Source organism: Mastacembelus armatus, chromosome 2 (assembly GCF_900324485.2).
Source record: "Mastacembelus armatus chromosome 2, fMasArm1.2, whole genome shotgun sequence".
Lineage (NCBI taxonomy): Eukaryota > Metazoa > Chordata > Actinopteri > Synbranchiformes > Mastacembelidae > Mastacembelus > Mastacembelus armatus.
In genome coordinates this window covers 5,368,454-5,382,918 of record NC_046634.1, presented here as the reverse complement: position 1 = coordinate 5,382,918, position 14,465 = coordinate 5,368,454, and the positions used below count along the sequence as shown (strand labels likewise).

At 39.7% G+C, this 14,465-nt stretch overlaps 2 protein-coding genes across 2 annotated transcripts in view; one reads left to right on the top strand and one right to left on the bottom strand.

The window, feature by feature from the left end:
* Positions 1–44: 44 nt before the first annotated feature.
* Positions 45–14,465, bottom strand: part of ect2l (epithelial cell transforming 2 like) — a 65,506-nt gene continuing 51,085 nt past the window's right edge. The window contains exon 22 of the mRNA XM_026302162.1: positions 45–1,469. The gene's annotated coding sequence lies outside the window, so the exon portion shown is untranslated. The remainder of the gene's footprint in view (positions 1,470–14,465) is intronic.
* Positions 3,461–14,465, top strand: part of filip1l (filamin A interacting protein 1-like) — a 53,285-nt gene continuing 42,280 nt past the window's right edge. The window contains exon 1 of the mRNA XM_026302146.2: positions 3,461–3,798. The gene's annotated coding sequence lies outside the window, so the exon portion shown is untranslated. The remainder of the gene's footprint in view (positions 3,799–14,465) is intronic.

The following is a 14,465-nucleotide window of genomic DNA, read 5'->3' as shown; positions in this document are numbered from 1 at the left end:
GAGTCGTCGGAGGTGAACGGATACCGCTGATTTTGCTTCAACAGTGCAAAAATCAAATGCTTCATTGGTCATGGTCATCTCCGGTACCTGGCTGTTGATAAGACAAAGATTTTTGATTATCACATTTAATATAAGATACAGTCTGATAAAGAATGGCAGTAAAAAACACAAAACATACCTCTATATTCTCCTGCTGGTCCTCATAACCTGCATTTGAATCTTCAGTACAGATGTTTATAGATGTTTTCACTCGTTTCAAAATATCTGTATGACTGAGATTGTAACTGTATGTCTGAACTACACCCAAACACAAACCAAAAAGACAAAAACTCTCGCATACAAACCTGCAGTCTGTTTTCCCTACACTTGCCTTTGCTTGAACAGGGGGAGCTTCTGAATCTTTTTCACCTGTGGCTCAAACTTGTCTGATTACAGCTTTTAACCAGCAGATGGCGACAGATCCTTTTAGTTTTAAAGCACATGTCAACACAGGAAATCAGTGCATTGACAAACTGCCCTGTCCTATTTGTATTTAACATTACATTGTTTCGATTTTGTTAACATACACGCCATTTACTACACTAACACTGTATTTTATGCTGTACTTGTCCATTACATACAAAGATATAATGCTCTGGGATAGGCATAAAGACATTGAAATTACAGTAAACAGCTTGTTCATCCTTTACAATTCAGAACTTTTTTTGGAATATAGTATTTTCACATGGTTTTATGGGATCTAAATGTCTCAGCTGTAAGAGGAATCAGATTTACAGTCAGATACAGTACACAGCACAGATACAGTCTCAGCTCAATTCAGAGCCATATTTTATTGAAATTGCATAAGACACTGTAGCGCAACCACCATCCAATTCTTGATGAGAATTTGATGTCACAAAGTCTCACATATGTTGAATATGTTTCACAATCCCAGTGTCCCTTATACATTTAACTACACAAGTCAGATAGACAGGCAAATGTGCACACAGACAGATGGACACTAGCCAGATAGCCAACCAAAACCCCGTCTATCTTTAAACTGTTGGTGTCACACTGCCAGCCCCACATGTTTTCTGGAGCTCCAGGAACTCTAGAGAGTGCTGAGTCGTAAATACCTCTGTTTTTAAACTGCCCGCTCCCCATAATGGAAGGAGGAAAAGGGTCAGAGAGGGTGTAGGATAAACTGGTGCTTTATAACACTGACTTGGCATATCCAAGTGGAAAACATCTGCATGGTTTTACATTGCAGCTAACAAATCATTCCTCAAAAAAAAAAAAATCAAATTCAAGACTACTTTTCTCATCTTCTTCATACCGACAATTCCATGCTGGTGTAAGTATCTCTGTCTGCCATTTACCTGTTTTTTTTTTTTTCACTGGGAGGAAATGTTAAGCAGATGGTCCACTGCGACCAATACTCTGCTTAACAAGTAGGTGGTGTATGGTGTCGTTTCTATGGCCTTCCAAACCTAAAAACACAAGAACAAAATCAGGAGCAGTAGGTTAAGCTTTTTGGTCTTTTTATCGGCTTTAACATAAGCTGCAAAAAAAATGGTAGTTTCACTACCAGTGCAGCAACCTCGCATTACTTTCACCACTAACCACATTTGTATGTGGGGCTTCAGTTTACGTTAAAAGAATCCTCGAACGGACAAAGGGAGAGTTTGCCCTTTTGTGCTGAAAATTATTCCATGTGCTTTGAAAATAAAAACCTCAAATTATCTCTAAACGCAGACACATTGCAAACCTGTCTCATACAAATTACATTTATACACATCTCATTTCCAACAGCAGCTACATTATGAAAGAAAGGTGCATAATTATCGCTGTTTTTAAATGATATCATGTCTCTCCCTTCTCCGTCAGCAGTTTGGATCAATTTAAAACACTCTGGATTTCTAAGGTGCGTTGATGAGTTCTGAGTGAACATACACTGACCCATACAGCATCTCTGCAGTCAAAGTCCTGAGGCTTGTACATCAGCCATCCACCACAACCACCTCCTGTTAGGTGTGGTACATAAATGTAGTGCTTAATGCATTCATTGAAAGCAACAAAAATGTTGCCTCTGAATATAATCAAGCCACCAAAATACAACTGGGAAAACTTTTTTTTTTTTGTAAACTATAGTGTACAAAAAGGATGGTTTCCAGAAAAAAAAGTGGTTGTACATTTGCAAACAGACGAGTGTGCGCACACATGCAGTGACACACAACACTCTGGCCATTGTGTCCTCTAAAAGCTGTCTGGACCAAGAGAGGTGTCTCAAAAAGGTCATTTACAGCTGCTCCTTGTAGTGAACAGACCATGGAGTCATAAAGGGACTGATGAAATCGCACCTCGGTGGCTGTGGATGGAAGCCAGAGTGAGGAGTGTAGACAGACAGGTGCTATGACTTGCTCTGAGAGACTAGTAGAGAATGGGTTGGTGGAAGTACTCTGAGAAACATGGAGAGACTTTAACTCGTCAAGAGTCTTTTATCAACAGGAATCAGAAGGAATGATAGACTTTACTGCAGACCATTGTGGAAGCATTGACATGCTATAGGTGAAGGCCTCTGACAGCTACATTCACATCATGCACATGCATGAAAAACATTTTTGGTCAGAAATAAGCAGGCTTTGAACAAAAAACAAATTTAATTAAATTAATTAATTAATTTAAAATCTGTTCTGATGACTGCGTCTATGACCTTACTGCTCAGATTGCATCAGAGAGTAACCCAGTTTTTTAAACCTGCAAGAGGGTCAGCGCTTTAAGGATCAGGTTCCTATTTTTGGTGCAAAACCCATCCCACTCCAAGGCAAGGAAAAAAAAAAAATCACTTGAAGGGGCTTTGCTAAAGGGAAACTTCACGAGAAAAAAGAAGCTGAGGAAGTGAGGTTTCTAGACCTGTGTAACCCACCCCTCACATCTGTGACTGAGGCTATTTAATGTAGTAGCATGACACACCCAAATTTGGGTTGTGAGGAAAGATCAGTGGGTGTGTGACTTAGCACAGAGATAGCAGAGGAATGTACAGAATAAAAACAGTTCCTCTAGTTCTGCTTTTGATCTTTTTTGTTTTAAACTCTTCATTTTCTTATAGAAAATGCCTGTTTTATGTTTAAATGTCTGTTTTAATTAAGAACTAACCAAAACAACTGAGAGCACAATCATTATGCAAATACAGCACATAGTATTTTCAGACATGGTTTGATGTCCAAAATCTCTATAAATGAGCACAGCACCCCACATGAAACAAGTTTTCATGTTTTTTTTTTTCTTTTTACTTTTTCCCACTAAAGATAGAAAAAATGTATAAATTCCACTCTGTAACAGACTCCCAAGGGTTCAGTCTTCTGTGAAGGGCCATATGTTAAGCCCCGTATGTGTGTGAGAAGGGGAGGGGGAAACTGTGGCTCAAGGTGTCAGAAAGGAAGGTGGTTTAAATTTAACTGCAACAGGGCTGATATCTGCATGGCAGGACCTGTCTCTCCCCCTCTGCTCTGTCTTTCTCCCTCACTCATGCACACACACACACTGACACACGCAGACACAGCAGCAGCTCCCTTAGTCTGGCAGGAGACGCTCCCCTTGCTCTTCTTCTCTCCCACCTATCAGACCACCTGGATTGTACAACAGGCTAACTGAGGACACGGCGGAGGCGAGAAAAGGGACCATCACCATCAGGAAAGAGGAAGCACAGCAAACATTCACACTGAGGAAAACGCTTCATCTGAGCCGGCAGGCTGCACGAGCAGCCAGTGGCACTGCAGAGGCACAACATCAGAGTGGGCTAAAGATTCCCTGTGAGAGGTACCGTAAGACTGGAACTGGGCTTGGAGAGGCTGTGTGCGTGTATCAGGGGACGTGTGTGTGTGTGTGTGTACTTGCTCTAACCTGACACTCCCAATATTCGTCTCTTTAAATTTGGTAGCAAATGCATAAGCACAGAGATATTTGCAGCATATTGAGAATATTTCTTTAAAAAAAAAAAAAACTGTTTAGTCTGGCATCATAAATGTTTTAAAGACTGTAGAGACATTCATTAATGAAACATTTAATTGAAAAGTTTTCTGCATTTTGTTACCTTTCTCTATTTCTGCAAAGAAAGAGCCAGTTGTGAACTAAAGCTTAAAGGACAGATGCACTAAAATCCCCAACTTGAGTGGATTTGCACCACAGAATATAATCTACATTGTGGCAGCTTTTCTGCAAGGTTGTTGCTAATTAGACAGAGAGATTAGAGGCCTGAAGAGGAAGACTCCTGCAGGCTGTGGGGGTCACACGCAATGCCTCCTGATCTGAATTTAATCAAATTGATTTAATTTATTTCAGCAGTAGACAAAGGATCCAAGATTTATAATTGTTCAAATTTGCATATGACTGTATTTGAGCACATAGTCATACTGATGTTTTGCAGACTTACAGCATCCATGCGTTACAACTGAGTTTGCTGATGACAGCAAAACACAATATCACTCTGCAAGTGGCAACGTATCCTGTGGTTGATTTGCCCATCACATCAAAGCTGCAGTGATAATTTATCTGCCTCTGTGCAGTTACACTTTCTCGAGTGAACGCTGGTCGTGCACGACGGGTCGTATTGGTCGCAGCCGGGGAATTTCCAAAGGGCAGAGTGTCCACGAGAACCCGCTGCAGTGTCATACAGTGTCCAAGTGCAGGGAGGACACTGAGGGAGGGCAGGGGTTCAAGTTACCAGGCCTGCACTCGTGTCTCAGCTTGGAAACATACTGAGTGAAGTGGAAGAGCGAGACAGTTAAACTGCTAAATGTCAGGCCAGTACAGTAGCTTCACTTGGGCCATTATCATGTGCTCAGACTACATGTCCTGCGCTGGCATCTGTAGCTTGATGATGTGTTTGTATGTGGCGGTCAGCATGGTAAAAACAGAAGCATAGCTGCAAAAAGATCCTCACCATGCATTATGTTTCATGGTTACTCGCAGCTTATGAATAAAGAAAGCTTAAAGCTACAAGTATGGGACAATAAAGGGCAGATACGCACAACATTCTGCTGCTTTTCCCAAATATTGACTAGTCCTTTTCTTGGAAAAAAAAAGCCTTTTACCAGACGTGTAATAAACTACAATAAACAAAGAAATCAACAGGCATTGCAACATTTCTCCAAAAGTCCCCCATACCTCTAATACAATAAGTAAAATGAGAGCTCAGAAAGACAGATGCAGATGCAGCTTTAAACAGCTTGAGCTTGGCATGTGACTAGAAGTGACAGGTTAATATGTTTAAATAAAATAGCAGGATGATGAGCCACAGCCTTCTGTTGCTGTTAATCTGCCATAAGCCAACAAGGAGTTCACCACCCAACAGGCTTATCAGCAAGCGTATGGTAGTGTGAACGGCAGTGTGTAGACTTTAGGTGGGCAGTGAGCGTTGGATTGGCTGTGCATTGCTTTTTAATGAATTCCTTTGCTATTTTACACAGATGTTAATAAACATCTGGAGGGGGAGACTGGGTTCTGATGCCTGGGAGCAAGTTTTAATTTGCCTTTTGAATTTTAAATTAGAGACCAATCACACAACCAGAAAGGAGGTTAACACTATGGTCACTTCAGTACATTGATTGTGTTGACATGCATGCACACACAGCAATAACCAGCATACAGTCAGCTCTCTCTAGTAATGAGGTTTCTAATCTGCTTTTAGTCTGCGCATGCATGGCAAAAGACTGCAGATGGGGAAAGTGGAGTGCAGTAGTAGTGGAGTAGAATTGCTGGATGAAAGGAGAAAAATCATTACACAGGGCGTAATAGGTCTGCCTGTCCCTTTCTCCAACCGTGTTATCAAGGTGATCCAACAGATAAAGACAAACCAAAAAAACAAAAAACAAAACTGTAAGGTGAAGATACATTTCTAAACTCACAGGACAATAAATGGGAATATTAATTTAAACAAAAACTATATTTCTACTACTTGCCACTTTATGCCACTATATCAATCAAACAAAACACAGTAATACCACTCTTTGTTTGAACTCTGAGATAACGCTGCAATGACAGGTGAGGCATCTACAGTTAGATGCTTTTCTGCAGCACAACTCCTTCTCTTTCACTGTGACTGACAGTTTGAGGGTAGTGGGGCAGAGATCATTAAACAAGGCCCGCATTAAAGCAAACCTCCTGGCATCTTGAGCTTCACCAGCTGTAGGTCAGATTAAACAGCCTGGTTCAGAGGCTTTATTGAAGGCGTGAGATTCATCAATGGGGAGAGGTTGGTAGTGAACTACACACTAGGATGAGACGGTGTGCATGTGAACCAATCAGGCAAATCTTTTCTGGATTATGTCTTAAAAATTCTATCAAAAATCACTGCAGTTTGGCCTTAAATGCACTTTCATCCTCCTGTATTTTAACTTATTTTTAGGTTTTTCTCATGTAGTTAAATTTGGGTCTGGTTGACACATGGTGTCTATATCAGTGGATCTCATAGCTAACAAAGTCCTGTTGAAGTGCTCTTGAACAGGACACTGAATCTAATACTGGTGTGATGTAAAGAGAAAAATGAATGAAATAATCAATACAAAATTTTGAAGCCACCTCTGCCTTCAGTTGAGCTCAGAAACTATGGTAAGCTGTGTATTAAGTGAAATTATTTGGATCATATCTTAAAGACTTTGTACATTTAAAATGTGATAAGCATCATGCCTGCAGTGCCATGATCATTGTGGTTCGGCCTTTGATTGCTCAGTTCAGTTAAGTCTAAGTTAGTAAGACAAGTAAAATGCAACATGTATAGTGGTGGTGGTTGAAGTGGGGTCGACCAGTGCAAGTAGTGTCAATCAAAGGACACATGCAGTTTGGCTGAGGGAAGAGTACTTGTTTCGGCCGCGGGGTCCAGTTTCTATCACAGAATACCAACCGCTTAGAGCTCTGAGAAAAGAGCACTATATATACCGATAGAGACACCAATGTTGCCCAGCATTACTCCATCTCTCACAGCCTGACCTGCAGCTTTCTGCTGTCAAGTGAAGTCAAAATAAGTCAGCTGAGATCAGCTTGTACAGCAGGGTGAGCAGGGAAAGACCAGCTGGAAGGTGCTTTCGCAGAAACCGTTCCCATGAGAGCAGGTGAAGACGCAAACATAAGATGCTCGGGGATAGTTGAATATAAAAACGGAAAGGTCTGTATTAGGAAAAAGAGCTAAAAGAATAAAATTTAGTCATTTATTCACTAGGTGTATGCAGGGATACAATTTCTGAATATTTCTTAAGAATATTTCTTTAAGGCAGTCAAAAAACAAAATCAACCAAAACCTAAAAGTCAGCTCAGCCTGTTCCGTCAGGGTGTTACACTTGAAGGAATCGCTTGATAAAACACACTATGGATAGCAGTTCTTTGATCTTGATTTTGTGTTTTATTACTGACATCTTACTTCAGCTGTCTTTTCCCCAGATGCACGACCACAGAAACAGCTAGATTCCAGGTGCATAAATAATTCAAATCCATGTCTTTAAGCTTTAAACTGATCAGTTATAGTCTGAGTTGCTGCAGCACACCAAGGTGCACCACATCTCTCTGGAAGCATAAAAGTGAGTAATGCTTGTGCTGCATCAGTACACCATGGAGCATTAGTGATGGATGGTTGCCTGTGCTGCATTAACAACTATCAGCAGGGAGTGATAGCTGCAGGCTCCAATTTTATGGGTGAAAATGCAACATGGTGAAATCCATTTCCTGCAACAACCACTTAACTCAATGTATTCATTGGAACTAACTTTGAAGTATAACTTTACCCTTTACATACTTGGTAAAATCCAATAACTTGCCCTGCCAGGAAGCTCAAATCGATATTTGTCACATCTGATTCATATTTCTGCAAATTTAGAAAATCTGTTCTTCTCAGAAGAACCGTAAATGTTCTGAAATGACGTTCACACGCTGACAGACGTTCTGACTCTGAGAAACACATCACATGCTGTGACAAGACAGACAGAACAGAATAGGCAAGTAAAGATGCTGGACAGATAAAGTGCTTGTGCCTCATCTCATGACAATGTTCTGCATCACAGCTGGAAAGGAGATGATACAATAGGCAGTAGATTTTTTTCCCAGAAAGAAAATGCAGGAAGGAAAAGGCAAGTTATTTTACTGGTCTGCGTCATTTCAGTAGCAACCGATGACTCAAACAGACAAACGTGGTCTGGCTGAATTACACTCTCGACAGTATACCTTGACGATCAGAATTACTAAAGTTTCTTGAAAGCCTCAAGAAAAGAAGTTAAAAAAAAAAAAACACACAGAAAACCCAGGCTCATCTACTGATGCTATTAATGTTAGGCATCTGCATTGGACAGATTTGTGCGTCACCACCTTCCCTTTATTTAGTGGCTATGTTCTATGTTAAATATACAACAAGGGCCCGCTGACCTCAGATTCATGAGCAAGCTGTTTGACAGGCCAGATTTTCCAATTATGCAGCAGAAATTGCAGGTCAGACAGATTAACACTGTAGTGTTCTCATCTACTTCAATAATCTTAAGAAAATAATCATCACTTAATTAGACGTGTAATACATTTTTATTTTGCTGGCAATATTTTGGTTATGTCATTATTAGTTATGTTATTTGCTGGACTTGGCTGGGAACAGTAAAGATTTAGCAAGTTGGTAAGAAAGTACATTTCTTGAAATGTCAACCTGCTCCAGTACAGTAAAGAACAAAGTAAAATCAATGTTATTTCCACCTTCAGAGCAATACTACATTTTTTACACAAAATCTTTACAGAGCCATGTATCATGACAACCTCAAAGTGAACAAGTCACATCTTGCTGCTATTTCTGCACTGTATTCTCACCAGAGACTCGGCTTTGGTTGTGAAATTGCTGGCATATGTTACATGATTGGATAAAGCAACACAGGTGGCAGCTTGACACCACAGGAAAAAAATAAATGTGCCAAGAAGCCCTGCTGTGACTGCTCCTCTTTGAGCCTAATCCTTCATTGTTGCCCCTCTCTGTGTTGCCTGTTGCTATAGAAATGGACCCAGCTGAGATGAGAGGGCTTGACATGGCTTTTGCATTTGCTAAATGACAGGGTCAATTATCGGGCTATTTTCTGATGACCCACTGACATTTTCCCTGCTTCTACTTATATAAGAGAAGTGAGGCATGTTGAGAGCAAACAGAATGAGAGGAAGAAAGGACAGTGGGTGAGAAATGTTAGTGCTGCACCCTGTGACAGTTAATTTACTCTCTACAGCCTGCAGAGCACTGGACAGATTCGTCTTGAATGACAATGATTCTGTACAGACTGGGGCTGTGTTTGGCAGCAGTGACTGTATGACAGAGACCCAGAGCTCGGCAGAGTATAGTGTCGGCGAGTGCGAAGGAGGGCACGTTACACCCATCTGCCAAGATGAGTCATAAGCAGTGCAGGGGGCCAAAGCCGCAATAGTGCTTCAGAGTCCAAGAGTCCAAGTCGTGAAGGACAAACTGTGGCTTTGGGCAACTACTCCTGAAAGGGCAGCGCTCAAAAAGAGCTTTGCATCCTACTGTTTTCATGCTTCTACCTGGAGCAGCAGTAGGACAATGAACATGATGACCCACTGACAAAGGTATAAAAACATATCCAAAGAACATTAATTGGGAACAAGCTGACGTACACTGATTGATGACTCATGCTGTAACTTGGTAATAGACAATGCGTCGCGCTGCCTGTTCAAATGAAGTATGCTGATTGTTGGAAAAGAAAACGCAGCTCAGCTCACTGGTTTGCTGTTTGGAAGCAGCACTGTCACTGAATTTTAAGAAGCTAGAAAAACAGCCAGGGATCTGCATTATTTTCCTCTATTGTCACATGCTGGCCTTGGTGCAGGATGAGCTCCACCTCTTGTGGTATTGTGCGATATATCAGGTCACTGCCGTGTTAACAGCAGTCTTTTGCGTTTTGACTTCCTATGCGTCTGCTCAGTTTTGGTTGTTTTGTTATTATAGTCATTAAAAGGTCAAATGTTTGATTAAAGTGTTAATCCAAATAAAGGGGCACAGTTCTTACAGCCAATATGTTTATGTTAACTGTGGATTACATGACAATTCCCAGTATATTTGACTGGGGTTGTTCATGGTCCAAAGAGAATTGTATGAAACTCTACCAATATGTTTTGCACCTTTCAGCTCAAGTTTTCTGGTTTGCAGATGTACGTTTTTAGACGTACCCATGTCAAAATTCAGTCTTCAGACATGGCAGTACAATATGTACATACCCACACAGCTCAGTTCTGCTCTAATCCACATAGCATTGTGGGCGTACCATGGGTATGTAGGGGCTTTAAGCAGAGGTTTAACACAGCAGTTTACCAAATCCTCTCAGGATTTATTTGCTCTTGTTTTTGGACACAAATAACATTATAGGTGGAGGTGGATGATAAAATATTTTGATTGCAGGAAGCTGGAATTGTAATAGATGAAAAATTACAGACATCTGAGCTCTGGATGGTTTAAACCCACTGACAAGTACAGGTAAATTTAAAATCACACAAACTGTTCTAGAGAAATGTATATACTGCTAGATAATGAGAGCCTGACCGCTGTGTCAGAAAGATGTTTCAGGACATTTTGGATGCACAGACTCTAGTAACTGCTCATTAGAAAGAGAGAAAACACTACCTGTTTGTTTGAAAATCAGAGACCATCCACCTAATGATGCTGATTTGCATTATCCTGAACACGAAAGCGTGTTGTGATTCAGTCAATGCTCTAATTACAGTTTTGATTTGACTTAGATAACCCCAGGTGTGACTCAATGTGTGACAGACACAGAGGAGGTTGCTGGGTAACTGAGCTGTGTGTAAACTGCTGGTACAGAAGCAAATCATTCATTTAATAATCATTTTCAGTACTTTAAGATGCTAAACAGAAAACCTGTGTCAAAGAGCTGTTTCCTCAATTAAGTTTAGAGAGATATAAATGAACTTATAGCTCTGTCCCACAATCATACTACATGCTTCTACTATGTAGTAAATATTAAAAAATAAAAAATAAAAACAAACAGGAGTGTAATGAAATGTGAAATACCAAAAGGAAACTGAGGAACTATGAACAGCTTTGAAAATTAACAAATGATTGTGGATGGTGGCAAAAACCTGCAGGGACACCTAAGAAAACCAACAGTAATTTGCATTCTCTTTGTTTGGTTTCATTTTCAGAGACTTTTTAAAAAACAGACTGTAGTATATATTCTATATAGTTAGTATGTAATATGGAAGTGCTACAAAATATATATAGGTTTCGCTGACAACCACTAACTGTTACATTTTAATGAAACAGCACAAGTGGCAGCAGTATCATTTTATCTCACTAATCTCTCAAATTTCCAAGAATAAAGGACACTATATTGGAAACCACATTAAACTCTATATCCTCACGTGTATAGGCTATGTGTTAGTGGCTGCAGGTGGGGAAGAGAGACAGGCATCCTTGCTGACTCAGCCTTCCTCTGAACACTGTGCTTACGCACTGCCATTAAAGTGACAGCACTGAATTTCATTTAAACACCACCTTTTTGTAATGCATACAATTCTGCAGCATCTCCATTACAAGACTACTGTACTGTGTGATTTAGGGTTGACTGGTAGAAAGTACCTTTAACACCTTACAAATGAAATCTTGACTGCAGATGGATAAATGCAGCAGAGTACAGCGCCCTTCCTCAGCAGGACGTGGTCCAGCACCACTAGGTAACGTCTAGGCTGCTGTCCTTGATTCTACTGTGCAGGGGATTGGATGACCTCTAATTTTAGTCTGAGGTCTGTCGCCTGGACAGCCTGAATAAAAAGAAGTAACTAGTAAAAAGTAAGTAGTTGTGGATATAAGGAGAGCTTTTGCAATTTTTGCTTCATTTGTGATATTTGTTTGTCTCTGCAGCCCTGGGAGAGTTTCTCCCCCTACAGTGTCTTTGCAGCAATCCATGATCATTTCAAGTCAGCCTCAGCTAGATGACCACAGCAAAGGAATGTAAACTGGGGATCAGACAAGCAGTCATTGCAGATGAATAATCCACTTCACAAAATGCCCATTTAAAAACACCTATTATCATTATTTGTGATATAGACTGTTAATGTATACTTCCTAACAGCTTTAAAATATAGCAGGCCTCTTTCTAAATCAATGGTAAACTGCATGCAAAGAGATGGACAAACTAATATTTACTACTGTAACATCAGGATGTTAACATGCTCACAGTCTAAACATACTGTTAAGCAGCTATTTGTCATATTCACCATTTTAGTTTAGGGTTGTAATTATCTTTAACAATGATGATGAAGATGACTGTTCTCAATTAACTGTATAATTAATGACAAAAATCGATTGTGAAATAACATCACGTTCTGATATCCAATGCTATTTAAAGAATTACATGAATCAGTGATAACAGGACTGACAGTTGACATGCAGCCTCTTCAACAGAGTTAATCTTTCAGTCAGACAGTACAGTATGTGTCTGTGTACTGGGGGCAGAGTGACAGTATGCGGACCAACTGATAGATGCTCTGACCCCATAACCACCCACTGTCAATGCTCTGTCACAACAGGGCTGCACAGACTGGGAATGCGGCAGGAAGGAATGACTCCATCCCGCTGTCTAATTTTTTTATTTATCTCTGTTTTTGTCTATCTTTTCTATTTCTTTTGTCTTTGGTGTTTTCTCTCTCTCTCTCTCTCTCTCTCTCCCTTTTGTTTCTTCTATTTTACATAACATTTGGAAAGTGTACTTTTACAGCTTCTATGACACTGTTAAAATTATTGTTCTAAGGAAATTGTCATTTAGTGAAAGGCCAGAGGTTAACACTGAACAGGCATCAAAGAAATAGACATATGGAGATACATTCTCGGAACAGTGCTACATGGATAAAAGCATTTGCCAAGAAGGAAAGACAGACATATCAGCACATGGTCTTCTAGGATAATATAACATAAACTGACAGCCTGCTGAGCAGCAGATGAACCCTTCTACTAATCAGCTGCACGTCCTCAGGGCTAACATACAAAATCCTGAGCCCCCATTTTGTTAAAGCAGTGGGTTCTACCATCTAGGACAAGAGAGGGCCATGCAGGATTACAGATTAACAAAATAATTGCTTTCCATTCAATGTGACACACACATCATAATCATCTACTATCTAATGTGTTAGAGCATCATCTTGTTTACTCTCATGCAGTTCCTTAAAGGTGTCTGATGTTGCAAGCTGTCAGCAGTCATTAATCCAATGATCCTGTTAACATTCAGTGTACTAGACTATGGCAAACTGCAAGGGTAAGACACACCCACACTTTACTTCCTAAACTGAAGTTATAAAAGTAAATAAGCAAACGGAAAGCAAAAGCACTTTCGCCTAATTTATGTACGTCAAAAATAATAAATAGTAAGTGTTACAGAGCCTGTTTATGATTTTGTGAATACAGGTGTAGATGGTCGACCTGATACCTGGGCCATTTTAACTGAACAATGACAATATACTGTAGTTTTATGTGCATATATATATATATATATATATATAGTCAAACATAACAGTCAAAAGGCATTATTGATGAACCTGAATGTATCATTCCAAATTGTCTGAAACACTGTTCCCAAAAATATAAAAATGCTGCCCTCTGCTGGCTGAACAGAGCTAAGGGTCAATGAAGACCCCAGTCTGCTCTGAAAAAGAAAAATCCAAAGTAAACCTATAAGCTGAAACTAAGAGAGACACTACCATAGACTGTAGTAAATGATTTATGTTAAAAAAAAGAAACATCTGTCAGAAGTTGTCCAGATATAATTAAACACAATTTCGAAGTGTAAAATAAAACTAAACAGAAAAGAAATGTTATAATACCACTACAATATTAAAACTAACACTGATTATTTATTATTTAGTCATTTTTTTTCATCTAACACTGACTTTGCTGAACTCTGATTTTAAAACTTGGAAATATTTCGGGCCTTTTATTTTAACGCTACCTAATCAGGGGAAATTCACTAAGGAAGTATAAATAAATAGTTTAGGGCATCACCAGCTGTCACAGCTTCAAACTAGTTATTCAGTTATTGATTTTTGTTGGGTGACAGTAAAAATAGAATGATGCAATTTTAGCAGCAAAAACAATTCTGAGCAGAAGTGTCTTCCTTTCAATCTAAAGGATTGCATTTCTGTAAAGATATTTCAAGTCACTATGCAAATAATATCAATTAATTGGCCACATCATTGTTTTGGAGCCCAAAGTGACAACATCAGGTTTGGCTGCTTTGTGAAATCAACAGTCCAAAACCCAAAGAGATCCAGTTCCAGACCGAAGACAAATAACATGTAACATACACATTTAACATATAAGAAACTGCAGGTGGAGCAGAAGAGCATAAGGACCAGAGGTCACTGCAACACTTAAAGGTTAAAAGGTAACTAACCTCTTTTACTAATAATTTCTTAATAGTAATCAATACGATAATTGCAACCCAAGTCTGCAG